The following is a 14,499-nucleotide window of genomic DNA, read 5'->3' on the forward strand; positions in this document are numbered from 1 at the left end:
GGAGCAAGATAAGGATTTGGGCTAACAGACCCCCACACATACCTAAGTTTGGGTTGTCACATCTGCCCAGGAAAGCTGGCACCACACTTACACATTAATCAATATGTAACATTTTTACTCCCATCCCTCTAACTATATAGGTCCTTAGAACAAAGGACTGACTCTCTTGGTGTGCTGGGCGCTCTTGGCGCTCTGGCCACCCTGCCTCAGGCCTCCTGGGGGCTTGCCGCCCCGACATTTAGCTGTTCATACTTTTGTCACCCTGCTTTGCCCTGAACCTCTGCCTTTCACCTCCCCCTCATCTCAGCTAGGCCTGTTCTCTTCAATGGGAACAGATCACTAATAAACCCTGATTGTACATTAATAGATTTGCTGATATGTAATTCTTTACATGCATCAGCAAGAAGAGCCAGGTCTCTTCCATCAACATGTCAGTTTAAGAAAGTTGAAAATCACTGCTCTAATACAATGAAAATATTTGCCTTTGAGACCACAAATTCAGAGCAAAAATATATTAGAATTCCAAAACTTAAAACGCAATGAAAATTTTAATGTGTACTAGGACATAAATACACAAAAGCCCATCAAAAGGCAAAGGTAAAACAAAGTAAGGTTTTTACAGTGCAACGAAATACCAATTCTATGAGTGCCAGATCTAAAATACAAGGCAGTTTACAATGAGTGGCAAATTGAATAAACATAATTTTCACTTCAGAAATCATTGGATAATGGAAGTTCTGATTCAATCATTTTCTGATTAAGAAGAAGGAAGTCACTCAGAAAATACACACAGCCCTGGCTGGTGTGGCTCAGTGGATTGAGTGCCGAATTGCTAACGAAAAGTTCCCCAACTGGAATCCACATCAGGGCACACGCCTGAGTTTCTGGCCAGGTTCCCAGTAGGGGCCGCATGAGAGGCAACCACACATTGATGTTTCTCTCCCTCTCTTTCTCCCTCCCTCCCCATATCTAAAAATAAATAAATAAATAAATAAAATATTTTTAAAAAATAATAATAAAGAAAATATATAAAACATCAGCAAATGATTATAATTTCGGGGATATACATATTCAGTTTATAAATTGTTAGATCTACCAGTCATTACAACAGATTAATAAATATACATTCTTATTGCATTGGATGGAAGCAACAACTAAAACATGTAAATTTAAAACCATCTTTTTCATCACTCTTTGAGCACTTCCTTAATATATGGAACAAAAAATACATCCCACTCTTATCATGTACTTCCCTTTTTTAAAAAGTTAAAGTTGAATATCAGAATAATCTCATTTTTATTTTAAATGTCAGATTACTAGTACTATGTTACATAGTACATCTCATGCCAATGCTCATATCCAAATATACATGTTGTAACATTTAAGACATATGTTGTAATAAATATTATAGGTGTGTATTTATAAACTACACAAGAAAGTAATGTAAAATAGAAGTTTGTTTTAAAGTATAATTATTTAAAATATAATAAATTAGCGGGAACACTGTACTTCAGAGAAAACCAAGGGAAATATCTTGTCATAGTATATTTTACCATTTATAAATAATGACAAATGTAGAAGTAGCTAAGGTTTTAGAAAATTATATTCTTCAATTAAATTTTTCAAAGCAGTTCTTTTATTTTTATTTTTTTATTGTGCAATTACAGTTGTCACACTAATCCCCCCATTGCTCTCCCCCTGCCCTGCCCACGCCCCCCTCCCACCCTCAATCCTCCCCCGCATTGGCTTTGTCCGTGGGCCCTTTATCCATGTTCCTTGATGACCCTTCCCCTTCTCAAAGCAGTTCTAAAGTCAAGTTTTCATCTTCTTTTTTGCATATATAACATAAAATATATAAGACATAACAATATATAATATATAAATATAGAAATATCTATAATATATCTATATGTTAAATAAAGTTTATTTTTATACATTATATAGAATAGTAGATTGATTTAAATACTTCCACTGCCCCACTTTTAATACCTAGGTACCTGTTTGCTATATTAAATAAGCTGTGGATTTAAACTACAAAGTCTAATATTTTTAAATGGCAAAGATGGTAAAGAAAACTTACAAGTAGATGCAAAGCAGAAATCTGCCTTAATTGGGTGCATCAAATATCAAGTAGGATTAGTAAGCTATTAGCTTGTGCATTTATTATAATGCTCTGACATTTCATCTATCACATTTGAGTTTCATCAGGAAGGTGAAAACAGCCCATCTCCCTCAATTTATCTTGTGATACATTATAAGATGACAAGTTGCTATTTTGTTCATTAACTTATAAAAGAGTTAAAATTTCTGTAAATAGAGACTATAATGAATGTTCAAGATCATTTACCATGCTGAAATGAACCTGCATTCCGATAGCTGCCCCACCTCCAGATATCAGTAAAGCTGTGAAGTTTAGTAAGAAAAAATATTTGATTAAAGCTTTCTTATGAAAGTATTTTGTTCTCATGTTAGGTCATATTTATTAATTAATAACAATGTACCATATCCAGTACATAATAAAAATGAGTAGAATTTAATGAAAATATGTTTTATGTTTGTTTAATTTTTTATTTCACTTACCTCAAACTTAAAAAATAAACTACTGTATTTAGAATTGAGACAGGCTATTAAGAAGCTAAGAAAATTCCTTGGTAGGTAGAATAGGGAAACTGAGCCAGATAAACACAATGGCCGAGCAATTTACAGCCAGATACAAAAGGTCTCCTCCTTAGAAATAACATCTAGGCCTCAGCTGTGTTTCAGCTCCAGGCCCAGAAAAGCAACAAAGCCAGTTGGGGACACCAGAACCAATTGTAATGACTAAACACACCCTGCCTTGCCACTGACCAGTCAGAGGAGACCATGACCCTGAATGGGCACACCTGGACAACTGAAGCATATTCCACTGAAATCCTCCCCTAAGACCTCCCCTAACATTCCCACTTGCAAGAAAGAGAAAAAAGCCTCAAACAAAAGACCTAGCATGGTGCTCTCCCTTTGGGGAGCAGCCTGCACAATTCCCTTTCCTCCCCACCACCCCACCCAACTCTTCACAGACACTCGTGTCTCCTAAATTCTAAGGCAGGGAGCAGCTGGCAGGCTGTCCCAGTCTTATCCCCCAAACCAGTCTGTAAGACCTTTTTCTGATTTCCCAGTGAGCTAAGGCAGCCCTGCCTAGGCTCTCCTGTTGATTCTTCTATAAGCCTTTTTCTTGCCTTTCTGCACAGGCCCATTCTCTCCCTTCAGAATGTGCTAATAAACTTCTTACTCATCCAGTTCCGTCTCGCTGATATGTAATTCTTTACTGCGTTAGTGAGAAAAACCGAGCCCCAGTAGTAGAATTAACAGAAGAGACTGGAAACAGAATGATATCAGCTTCTGCTTGTGACAAACTTTTCCAGCTTTTTCTTTTTAATTAATTTACTTATCATTGAATATGTATTAGGCCTTTAAATTGTGCTAAGACAGAATCTGATAATATACTGATTAATGCACTAAGGTATTATAATGCATGGTATGGAACCAGGGCGAACAGAGTGTGGGTGGCAGTGTAGGTTAAATGGTAAGAACAGGGCACATTTGGGCAGAAACCTGACTGGAGTGAGGGAGTTAGCATGAAACTACCTACCATGAGAATCATTTTAGTGGGAACATCAAGACCATGGATCAGGAGCCTGATTGACACATCTGATCATCAGCAATCAAGCTAGTAGTGGAAAGAGTGGGAAGGAATTTGACTAAAGAAGTGACTATATCTTGTTGCCACACACAAAAAATTTCCCTTAGATTTTAATCAGAATTACTTCTGTGTGTGTGTGTGTGTAAACATAAGAACATCCAAATCTGTAGAAAATTTTTATGAGTTTATGCGAGTGTATTTGAGCCAGAGGACATTCCTAGAAGCAAGAGCTCAGGAGCCCAAGATGAATACTTTCCAGAATGAGTTTGCAGTTTGTTTTATACTTTCGAAGTTAAGGAGGGAACATGAAGAAGATGACATAAGGGTGGGAAAAAGCAAGGCAGGGAAATCTTTATGATTAGATTATGGGATAGATAACAAGATTATGCTCACTTGAGGGTGTTTATGCTAACCAGGGGTCCGAAAAAGAAGCATTTCAAAAGTGTATTAACCTAGATGCACAAAAACAGTGGTCAGGGTTTGCTTAAGGCAAAGCTAACGTTTCACTATAGAAGTTACAGTCCTGAGGCAGGACCCGCCCAGGTAGGAATGTATGATTAGATCACCCTGTGAACTTTCAGTTGGTTTATTCAGAACCTTTTATTTTTCCATTCACATTTGTATCAAATAATTTTCAGTGGCAAAGCTAGTTTGGAATGAGTAGAATTGCAGACAAGATACCCAAAGAGCAAATTGTTGTAAAATTGCTTAACCTAAACAACATACTCATTCAGTGATTCTAGTAAGCCTTGCAATTAATCTAATGGATAAAAATTAAAGTGAAGAGTCAGATAAAATCAGTAAGAAATGAATTTGCTTCATTATTGAACTAGTACCTTGTAAAATCTGCACTGTATGAATATTTTCGGGTTTTATGAAAGGATGAAAAGTCCAGGGCAATCATCACACTGCCCTCCTTAAAATCCTTCAAGGGCTCCCCTTGCTGGAATTCTCCTTCTTCCGGTTCCCCAGTCTCATCTCACAGTCTCTCACACTGTTTTACAAGTGTGTTCAAAATGCTAAACTCAAATATATATAAAGTGTCTGTCCTCTAAAAAAAAAAAAAAAAGTGTTGTGCAGAACACACTTGTAGTTGAATCAAATTGAGTTTGTTTACTTGTAATGAGGGTGAATGCACACCATAGGAAATAAGCAGCTTCGTAGTAACAGAATCTTTGCTGACATAGCAATTGTTTTGTTAGGGGATTTTTCTGAGTAGTTAAGAAACTGGGCTTTGCCCTAGATTGTAAAGTATAAGGAAGTGGAGATAATTCTAGGGTTTGATATTCTAATATTTCTTAACTAGAAGCTAGGAAGAATAATGTGAGGCTAAAGTTGTCATTGATAAGGAAGCAGCAGTAATTTATATCAGCAGTATATTGAAATATTTGGTTATTTTTGTAGTTTAAACAATGTTCTTCTTTTCTCTAAATCTGTACATGAGTGGGGAGTGGTCTTCTTTTTTCTTGGTCTGTGGAGTTTCCAGAAGGGTCCTGTCTGATGTTGATGCAAAACTGTTTATGAAGAAGAGTACCATGGCATATCTGTGATTGTCACACCAGTTCTTGGCAACATTAACACCGTATTGAAAATGAAAGGCCAGCTCCTAGCTATCTTAGAGGTTGTGCTCCTATTCCTTTAGTGTACGTGTCAGGTTTGGAAAATAAGGTCCCTATAAAATATTTAGAAGAAATCATTGCAAAAGACATTTTGGCCTGGAGATTTCAATGGAGGAAACATATATATTATAGATTGATTGATTGATTGATTTAGACTCAGATGTTTCTTTCTAATGAATTGACCATTATATTTCCTAAGTTCTGAAATGGCTAACAGACCACAGAAAGACATTTCTTTAGGCTCCTACTTGAAACCTGCAGCTTTAGCAAACTGCTGGCCTTGATCTGGGGCCATAGATTTATTTTTTAATTTGGTATTAATAAATATTTTATATTACTTCTTTCATTTTTTAAAAGTTACTCATTTCTAGAAATTTATCTGTTTCTCCAAAATATTTTAATTGTTGGAAAAAGGTTGCTTCATACTATTTTATTTAGTATATATTATGTTGGATGATATTTACTTTTTTTTTTTAAAGATTTTATTTATTTATTTTTAGAGAGAGGGGAAGGGAGGGAGGAAGAGAAGGAGAGAATCATCAGTGTGTGGTTGCCTCTCACATGTCCCCTACTGGGAGCCTGGCCCTGAAACCCAGGCATGTGCACTGGCTGGGAATCGAACCCATGACCCTTTGGTTCACAGGCCAACGCTCAATCCACTGAGCCACACAAGCCAGGGTCTACATTTTATTTTTGATATTATTTTATTCTTGCTTTTTTTCACATTCTTTTCCTGACCATTCTGTTAAAAGATCAATGTTTTTAGTAATTTGAAACTATTTAATTTGGCCTTTTTTTTTTCCTTCATGAAATGTTTATTTTCTGTTTTATTATTTCCTTCCTCTAAGTTCTCTGGGTATAATTTCCAGGTTTTATTGTATTGTTTTCTTGAAATAAATATACATACAATTTTAAGATGTTCTTTCTATCTGATGCATTAGAGTATATACATTTTGTTCTCAGTTTACCACAAGTTTTGATATATTTGAATTATTCAATTTAAAGTAGTTTACAATTGCCACTGTGTTTTCTTCTTTAATTTTGAGTTATTTAAAAGTTTTTTTTATTTTTTTTTAGAATTTGGTGAATGTTCATTTACCCTGTTATTAGCTTATAATTTACTTTCTCTATTGCTATTAACCATTCTATAAATGACTTTGTCTTGAGACCACAAATTTGTCAAAATTTATCATCAATTATGTGATCACATACACATGAAAAACTGTATATTTTGTCATTGTAAATTGTAGTATTTTGTATATGTCAAATAGTTTGTTAGTTGTGTTATTCAGAACTTCTATAACATTGCTTATTTGTTTCTGTTTGTTCTACATTCCAGGTGCAATGTGGATTATTTCCTACATTTAATATTATTGATTTACAGCTCTAATGTTTGGAGACTATGATAAGGTACATGAAGATTTTAAAATATAATATTGTCCAGATTGATTGATTATTTTGCCATCAAGTGGCTCTATTTCTGCCATGTGACTTGGTCTTTTTCTTAGAAATATATTGTGCCTTAAAGTGGACTTTATCAACTTTTCTGCAGATAGAAATATTTCTCTGTTATTTCACTTTTAATTATTATTTGTCTTTATTTTTAAGATGTGCATCTTGTCAGCAGCATATGTTTCTTTTAAACCAATCTGAGAATCTTGAAATTATAATAATTTTTAGTCCATTTATATTTAAAGAAATGACTGATATATTTGGGATTTATATTTACCAATTTACCTTTTGGTTTTATTTGTATCACTTATTCTATGTTCCATTTTGCTCTGCTTGATTTTTTTTCATTAATCAAATATATACTTGTTACTAAATTATCAAATCATGCTTGAATAATTGAAATCTAATATATAAGAGATCATGGTTGGTAGAGTACAAATATGACCATTATAAATTACCTTTTTTAAAATCCTCACCCAAGCATATATTATTGATTTTAGAGAGAGTAGGAGAGAGAGAGAAAAATTGATGTGACAGGAAAACATTCCTATGTTGCCTCCTGCACATGCCCAGATCCAGAGAGAATCAAACCCGCAGCCTTTTTGTTTACAGAAGAGCACTCCAACCAGCTGCATCACCTGTACAGGGTCCTTTACTTTTCTTACACACATGGCACTCCACACATCTGGATATGAATTTAGCTATCTTGTGTCTCACCTTAATTATGTAATTCAGCAGAAGTGACACCGTGCAGCTTCAGGCCTAGGTTTCAAGAGTACTGTGAGGTTATACTTGCTCTTGCTTTGAGCCAGAACACTGATAACACCGAATATGAGGAAGAACAGGTTAGTTCTTTCTTGTATTTAAAAAAAAAAAATTAATTAAAAATTTAATGAGCATTAATAATCTTTATTATATAATATTAGTAAAAGAAAAAATGTTCATAATATTTTATCAGCAACAGGAACTCTCCTCTATTGCTTGTGAAACCAAATGGCACAGTCATTTTGGAGGACAGTTTTGTGGTTTCTTATACAACTAAACATACCGTAATCATCTGATCCAGCAATCATGCTTCTTGGTATTTGCCAGGGGTTGGGGGAAAGGGAGGGATGAATACACAGAGCACAGAGGATTTTTAGGGCAGTGAAAATTCTCTATATAATATTATAATAAAGGATAAATATCATTATACATTTGTTCCTACCCATAGAATGTACATTACCAAAAGTGAATCCTAAGGTAAATCCTGAGCTTTGGGTGATTATGATACATCACTGCAGGTTCATCAATTGGAACAAATGTATCACTATGGTGAGTGATGTTGATAATGTGGGAGACTATGCATATGCGGGGACAAGGGGTATATGGAAAATATCTGTACCTTCCTCTCAATTCCTCTCTGAACTGTTCTTAAAAAATAAAAAAGTCTTAAAATTTATGTCTACAATAGGACAAATAGCTGAAAGTTAATAGGGATCCTTTTTATTGATACAGTAATAAACACAGCTCAAATGTGGAAAAAAATTTCCCAAAAAGCAGGGGGATCTAGTTCCCTGAATACTTTTTATCAGACAATAGAAGGATATCTGTCTGGAGTGCTGGAAATGGATCCTATATGCAGCAGAGTAGAACTGAAATAAAAAAACAATCTTACAGGCACAAACAAAACTTTTTAATATTGAATTATCCCTATTAACAAATGAGCATTATAATTCTTTAAGCTATAGTATTTAATTTTGTCTGAAATAAACTGGTAAATAAGAAACCCTCCTAAAATTCAGAATTATTTCCACAAATGGAACATTTTTAACTGTGACATTTTCATTAATTGGTGCTACAAATTAAACAAAGATAAAGTATAGTGAATTGTATACAGCATGATAAAGTATCTGGATTCAGAATTAAACTCATTAAGTTAAACTAATAATTTAATAAACTGCTAATAAAACTTCTAAAGAAAAAACATTGGATTTATAATTATAAAAGCACACAATTTCAAATTAAGAATATCTTATTATGTTAAGATTTTCTTTGTAACAGTTCTGAATAATTCACTTATATACTTTTTTACATAACACACTGTAATTATAATGGTTAGATTTTTTATTCAACCTGTTCTTGTATTTTCACCAAATATTTTAATTAAAATATATGATGAACGGTAGCAATCACTATTATGTAATATTTATAAAACAAAAAATGTTCAAAATATTTTATCAGTATCTACACTCAGTTTAAGCTATAGAGTAAGTTCCACATTAAGGTTGCTTTTTTCCTTTTTTTAAAACTTTTGTTTTATATTTAGGAAATAGAAAACTTTAATTCATAACTTTAAGTCACTGAAAAAGATAGAGTGAAATGACACCATCAGAGAACTCTGTATCCTCAAATCAAAACTGATGATATAATGGAGGAGTGTATTTTTCTTTCATCAAATAGTTAATGTTTAATTTAAGCAGCATGATCGATGTTTGAATGTTTTAAGTTTGGAGATAGTGACTAATAAATTTTTAACTAAATTCTTCTTTGTTTTGGTCTAGAAAACATTTATTATGCTTTATTATGGAAACATACATACATGTATGTATGTACATATTTGTAATGGGCACAGCCAGGCCCCCCCGCAAGGGTATTTGTAATGGGGTCCAGAAATTGGGGTGTCCAAGAAAAATATATTCTCCCCACCCCAAGGCAGGCCACAATGGGGGATGGGATACCTGGAATGGGGCCACTGAGAGTCATTTTGCATGTCAATAACAGGTTAGCTTCATTCCTCATATGTAAAGAGGGTTATTTTACATATCACCAAGGGTAATCAGGAAGGTTTGAAAGACTTAATACAGAATGTACCTGGGAGAGGGAAGAGGAGAGACAAAAGGAAACAGACTCTGGGGAACAGTGTGAAGACTACACGGGAAAAAAGAAGGGAGAAAGGACTTTTGTGGGCGGGCTGTGAGAAGGCACCACATGGTTCTGGATCAAGAGCTGGAGATCGGAGATTCGGGCGAAGCAGCAGATGGTGCTGCAAACCGCGAGAGGCCTGCCTAACCGAGCCCCGGACTTCCGTTTTTTTCCTTCTGAAGGGCGGTACCACTGACTGGCCTAACTGGGCAAAAAGGGAAAGGCACGACTATGTGTGTTTGTAGGTGTTTTAAAGGGATTTTGAGATTTAAGAGTGACATTTAGCCATCAATCAAACCTGTATAACTTTTGAGTAAATAGTTCCTTTCTTTTCCACCAAACTCTGCCATTCAGAGCCATAACTCCAAGGGCAGCGGGCAAAGGACCTACAACCAAGGGACCCCCGGAGAAGAGGGGGTCGTTGTTTTGGTAATAGCATCTGGGCAACCCCCCACGAGTCCATTTGTTCGGTAACATATATACACGTGTGTGTGTGTGTGTATGTATGTGTGTGTATGTATTTTTCTTCCAATTCAGTTAATGAATATTGGGAAAACCAAGTATTACATCTTGGTTCACAATCAAGACTTTTAAAAAAAAAAAATCTTGTTCTAATATCACTGTGCTTTGGCCCAAGTTTGAAAAGTTTAAGCTTTTGAGATACTGAATATATTTCTGAGATAAGACACTTGAACAAAATTATTTCGAATCACAGTGCATGTATCAATTTTTTTAGATCACAGAAATTGGTGTAAAATACAATTTTATTTTCATTTCTGCCTTCATCTACTTTTCTATCTTGAGCACCAGTTCTTTTTATTTGGGTATTTAAATGAGTCACTTAAAAAAATTAACGTAATTTAGAACTGGAGAGTTGTCTCAGGGAGCCACCCATTGCGGGGAGCACCACGGTGGAGCGCGGGGCTCCTGAATCTGAGGGTCACTGTCCCAGGCCAGCTGAGGAGGGAGCGGGGCTCTGAATCCCGTAGAGCCCTGCCGGGGTTGCCATGGATGGGGGGAATAAATACGAGCCGCAGCAAATACTTCCCTGTTTGCCAGGGGAGGGGACATGGCAACTTCCCTTAAATGGAGAGGGAAGGCCCTGAACCCCTGTGTCCAAAGGCTTTTATTAAGAACCATATGCTCAGGGGTATAGATGCAAAGCTCATCAATGTCAAAAGGCTACATTTACTGAAAACAAATAGAGATCATGGATAACAATTGGAGGAACAGAAGAAATCTGCCTGAGGTCAGGGTCTATGAATAATGGAAATCTCCTTCCCGGCATGAGCCAGTTATCATTGCTTTTGAGGGAAGAAAAAAGCATTCTTAGAGGAACTTAATTCTAGGCCCGATTGTCCCCAGGAACAGCTCGATCCAGTTTAGGGCTATACCTGTCTTTAGCATTGTTTCAAGCCTGAGCCAGATGGGCGGGACACAGCCACCACAGATAAGGAGACTTCTTGCAGGTAGAATGAGGACTCTGGCAGTGACCAAGCCAAGCCGAGGGTTGCCGGCCTTTTTGTCTTTCCCCCTTGTTCCCCCAAGTCCTTGTCCCCCTGCCCATACTGGCCGATGTCTGTCTTAGGTGAAAGATAAATACCATATGATCTCACCTATAAGTGGAGCTTAATCAACAACAACAAATGAGCAAAATAGAACCAGAGACTCACAAATAAAGAACAAACTGACAGTGATCAGAGTGGAGGGGGGAGGGGATAACGAGGGAAAGGAGAGAGGGTAGCCAAAGACCATGAATAGAGGACTCAGGGTCTTGTACAATGGCGGAGACTGACTGTGTGAGTGTGGGGGGAGGGGTACTAGACAAGGGAGAGCAATGGGAATAAATGCAGGACGATTGCAGCTGAACAACAATAAAAACATTAAAATAAAAAAATTTAACCTGATTTCAGTGATTAGTGAGTCATCTTGGGTTTATATTATCATATGCAGGTGCAAAACTTGCTCAGATTTTCAATTTCCTCTCCTTTCCTTCATATTTATACATATATACAACACATACATGTATTTCTTTAATTCAAATAATTTTGAATACCTATTAATGTTTTAGATACTGGAGTTGTAACTGTTAACAAGATGGTCACTGACCTTATTTATATAGAATATATTATTTGAGAAAGGAGAAAAAAACACATAAGTAAGCAGATGAATAATTAAGACAACCATGGCTTCTTGTTATTGATTTATTTGGGGGGTGATTGGTAGCAATAATAAAAAAAGCACATTTTCTAAATTTTTACTATTAACTACCATACTGAAAGTAAGTTTTATTGAGGGGAAGGATTTTGGGTACTAAAACCCTAGTACCTAGGAAATTGTTTATTACAAAATTGGTGTTAATTAGTGAGTAAATGGATAAATGAATGAAAAGTAGATAAAGAGGAATGCAATTGTAGATCTTCCATAACAGCAACATTCAGTGACATAGGTGGAAAACACATTTGAGATGTTCCTTAAACATGAAGGCACGAATGTTGGAAACAGAGAATTTGTGGTGTGAACAAACAAGGGAGTATCTAGATGATGTATTATAGAGTTGTATACCTAAAATGTGTAATATTTATCAATGTTACCCTAATACATTTAATTAAATAAAAATATACAAGTCTTGAGAGCAAAGAAGCAATAGGGCTGAAATATTTTAGTGTAAAAGTGGTGCCCAAATTAACTAATAATTTAACTAATATTAGCTTATAAGTGTAGAGTATGAAACTACTTAAAAAGTTCAAAATGTATACATGACTCTGTGAGTCCTGAACATTTCATTTCTTTATTTATTTATCATTTTAAAAAATGTATTGATTTTAGGTAGAGGAAGGAAGAGAGTCACAGGCAGAGAAATTCCAATTTGTTGTTCCATGTATTTGTGAATTCATTGGTTGCTTCTTATATGTGCCAGGGAATCAAACTTGCAACATTGGAGTATTATGACAAGGCTCTAACTAACAGAACTACCCAGCCAAGGCCTAAGTACTTTATTTAAAATATATCTATGTAGAATAGGAGTTTGAAGCCCATTACATGTAAATTACCTTTCAAATCTACAAGTCCGTATCTTCAACAAAGACAGACTGTCCTCTACCATCTGGTACTGAGGCAGTTCTCATCTCTTGGAGACATAGTTTGATTTCTTATTATTGACAATATCTGAAAAATATTCCCTTGAATCTTCTTAAAATATACAATTTTAAAGATGTGAAGTAGTAAGAGGAAATTCTAATACTAGATATTGTATCTGTCAGATATATTAATTTAAAAATGAGTATAAATACAGATTAACCATATTTAAAAAAATCAGGCCTCTAAAGATGCAGTATTGTCTTTTCTAAGAAAGTTTTTAGAGTTAGAGCCTTTATAGCCTACATGATTGATTATGGGTTGTTTTGTAGAGTTTTCATTAATAAAAGTACCTTCACTAAGCAATAGATTAGCATTTTCCCTGGACAATAAACTTTTTTTTTTTTTAAGATCAGCTATAGAACCATCTTTAGGATGCTGGCATATGTTAAAATTTCCTAACTGATTTTTACCAAATCCTATATCTTTTGCATTCTTCTATAAAATACAGCTTGATAAACCTTGAAAATTTCTTTGCCTCATGTATATGAATTGGATAAGCCTGTCAATCAACCTGGATACTAAAACCAGTGCTGCGGGTGCAGTCTTGGCTGATTAAAGGGAAAATCTTCCTCATTTGTGGTGCTTATTCATCCAGTCCTCAGGGCAGTTCAATCTGTTGGTTTTGCTTAATCGAGTTCCTTACCATTTCATTTGTGATTGTATTAAAGCCTTCTCTCCCCTAGATACTGAATATAGTGCTGTGGTAATTTTCACAATACTGTGAATAACATTTTCCAAATATAACAAAAGGGGCCCAGAGTCAGGATTTTGTTGGATTCCTCTATTTCAGATTTCTTTACAAGTCAAAAACAAAAACCATACAAAGATATTTTTCTGAAGCTGAGAGTGTTGAGGATTTTGTATTTTTAAAATATATTATCAAAATTTTTGAAAACAGACTTCTTTGTTATCATATATATATTTAGATCCCAAATAACTCAGAAAAATATCATTTCCTTAACATTGCAGAAACTAAGTAAGCCATTCAGTCTCTTTTTTTTGTTGTTGTTGTTGTCAAGTGAAATAGGTGGCACCAATAGATTTTATACAATGAAACATCATTCCAAAATGGAGCATGTTTATCAGGATATGAACATGAATATAACTGTATTCATAATACTAATCGTATATTTTTTTTATTATTGCTCAAGTACAGGTGTCCCATTTTCCCCCAACCACTCTCCCCAACTCCACCCTTCCCCACTTCCCACACTCAATCCTACCTCCACTTTGGCTTTGTCCATGGTTCCTTTATACATGTTCCTTGACGACCCTGCCCCTTCTTTCCCCTACTATCACCCTCCCACTCCCTCTCTAGTTACTGTCTGTTTGTTCTTTATTTCAATGTCTCTGGTTATATTTTGCTTGCTTGTTTGTTTTGTTGATTAGGTTCTACTTTTGGCTGGATCATATGGTATTTGTCTTTTTCCCCCTGGCTTATTTCACTTAGCATAATGCTCTCCAGTTCTATCCATGCTGTTGCAAAGGGTAGGAGTACCTTCTTTCTTTCTGCTGCATAGTATTCTATTGTGTGAATGTACCACAGTATTTTGATCCACTCTTTTACTGATGGGCACTTAGGCTGATTCCAGCACTTGGCTACTGTAAATTGTGCTGCTATGAACATTGGGGTGCATAGGTTCTTTTGAATTGGTGTTTCAGGATTCCTAGGGTATAATCCCAGCAGTGGAATTGCTGGGTCAA

At 35.4% G+C, this 14,499-nt stretch overlaps 1 non-coding gene across 1 annotated transcript; it reads right to left on the reverse strand.

Moving 5' to 3' along the window:
• Nucleotides 1-5,456: 5,456 nt before the first annotated feature.
• LOC129077636 (small nucleolar RNA SNORA2/SNORA34 family) lies at nucleotides 5,457-5,593 on the reverse strand. Its single transcript, XR_008529885.1, has one exon. It is a non-coding gene; the product is annotated as a small nucleolar RNA SNORA2/SNORA34 family (small nucleolar RNA).
• Between the last annotated feature and the right edge of the window lie 8,906 nt (nucleotides 5,594-14,499).

The sequence above is a fragment of the Pteronotus mesoamericanus genome, unplaced genomic scaffold (genome assembly GCF_021234165.1).
Source record: "Pteronotus mesoamericanus isolate MK-2021 breed Mesoamerican mustached bat unplaced genomic scaffold, CSHL_Meso_final contig_1175, whole genome shotgun sequence".
In the NCBI taxonomy this organism is placed as follows: domain Eukaryota; kingdom Metazoa; phylum Chordata; class Mammalia; order Chiroptera; family Mormoopidae; genus Pteronotus; species Pteronotus mesoamericanus.